The sequence below is a fragment of the Psammomys obesus genome, unplaced genomic scaffold (genome assembly GCF_907164565.1).
Source record: "Psammomys obesus unplaced genomic scaffold, mPsaObe1.curated_primary_1811, whole genome shotgun sequence".
NCBI classification, from domain to species: domain Eukaryota; kingdom Metazoa; phylum Chordata; class Mammalia; order Rodentia; family Muridae; genus Psammomys; species Psammomys obesus.
In genome coordinates, this window is record NW_026585644.1 from 30,279,549 (window position 1) to 30,281,849 (window position 2,301).

A 2,301-nucleotide genomic window follows, 5' to 3' on the forward strand; every position below is an offset into this window, starting at 1 on the left:
TGTAATTTCTTAGATTAAAGCTAATTCCCTCTGTTTTTATGAAGAATAATTTCTTCAGGGCTAAATGTAAGATTTATTTGCCTAACTTAAGGTCACAAGATTCTCCTCCTCTGTTTTTATATAGAGTCTAATAGCTACAAATTTATATGTATATATGTATCTGATAATACATATATACACATGTGTACATATGTTTACATGTATACACATATACATATGTGTATTATCAGACATATCTATATCTGATTATATATTATATGTAATGTATGTTTGATATGTCTGTATATATCAGATATATATATGTGAATACATATATATGTCTGATATGTATGTATATGTCAGATATACACATAATGAATTTGAACTCATTAATGAATAACAGGAACAAAAAAATGAGACTTATGTGTACTTCAGTTTATCACTGGAAATAATTTACAGGCTGTAACATAAAAACGTTAATTAAACTAAGGCTGAAAATCTCCTCCTAGTAGACTCACATGAGATGGAAAAGGCGGATGGATTTCAGAGGGATCCAGTTTCGCATGAGTAGTAGAAGAAGCTGAGAATCTCATATAGATAGAACACTGGAAACATGCAGATGTTTCCCTCAGGTAAGGAGGCGGCAAAATAGCACAGATCTGCAAGGAGCCAACCAGAAGTTGAAAAGGGGCCACACTGAAAAGAACTAGGGGAAACAGGAAAGTTTTCAGGGTGCTAGGGTAAGGCTGTCTTCTTACTATTTAAAGCAGAATAATCTGTATTTCTTTAGACTTTAAATATAATTCTTAGTGTATTACTTTTATAGTATACCTGGTTTATAGCAATGGAAGGCTACGCTGACCATGTTGAAATAAAATCCCAAGGCTGTAAGGGAAAGATCCCAAGTAAACACAATGAACCTGAGAATGAAGTTCAGGAAGCTGCATAGGACAACTGTATATGCACCCTAGAGTCATCGCACCTCTGTTCATAAACTAAACACCCTTCAAGAAGCAAAGACCTACAACTGATCCTAATCAATAAATACCAAGTCATTGGGGGCAAGCATTAGGTAAGGGGAAAACACATGAAAGTCAATTTTAAAAGTTAAAGTAAGAATAGAATGACAAAATGACCTAAGAATTTACTTATAGGTCTATAACCTAATATTTGAAATTAGTACCTCAAAGACTTATTGTGGAAGTGCTAAAAAGTTGGTAGAGGACTTGCCTGGCAGGAATGATATCATGAATTTGATTCTTATCACCTCATAACCAGACATGATGCTACATATTGTACTCCTAGCATTGGAAAGGGTAGGCATGATGGTCACAGCTTAGAAGTTCAAGGTATAGAGAGTTCAAGGCCAGATTTGATTATATGAATCTCTGTCTCAAAAGAAGGAAGGGGCTGGAAAGATGGCTCAGTAGTTAAAGAACTAGCTGTTTTCCAGAGAACCTTATCAGATAGTACCTAGATGCTGGTTCCTAACCATCTGTAACCTTAGTTGCAGACAATCTAACGCCCTGTTCTGGACTTGGCAGGTAAAGACATATATGCAGACTAAAAACTCATAGATACAAAAGTACATTAATTTTAAAACAATGGAGGCAGAACTAGGGAGGGACAGAATGAAAGGAAGGAAGGAAGGAAGGAAGGAAGGAAGGAAGGAAAGTAGGGAGGAAAAGAGGGGAAAACAGGAGGATAGACAGGAGGAAGGAAAGGATGGGGTGAGGAAGGAAAGATGAAGAGAAAAAAATGAATATACGTGTTACAAAAGTCATGCATGAATCTACCAATGGAGGGACAGATAGCAAAAATATAGTATACATTTGAAATAAACAAAATTCATCCTTAAAAATACTAATTTACAATATAATAGAATTGGGATATTATGTTAAATGACATAAATCTGGTACAGGAAGACAGGCACCATACATTTTCATTAATATGATGGATCTAAAAACAGCTGAACTCCAGGAAGGATAGAGAATGGGGGCCACTAGAAACAGAGAGAGAATAGAGGACAGGAGATGATGTTAAAAGAATAGAAAGTTTCAGTCACACAAGTCTAAGATATTTCTGAAATAACTTGCCTTATTTTCTGAATATAGTAAAGACATTTGTTTTTCAAAGTCACCAAAAAGTTCACATGTTCTCACCACAAATGATAATTATTTGAAGATATATACAAATATATATATATATATATATATATGTGTGTGTGTGTGTGTGTGTGTGTGTGTGTGTGTGTGTGTTCAATCTGAGTTAGAGATTGCATGTTTAAAAAATGACATCACTCTGTACTTATAAGTACACATA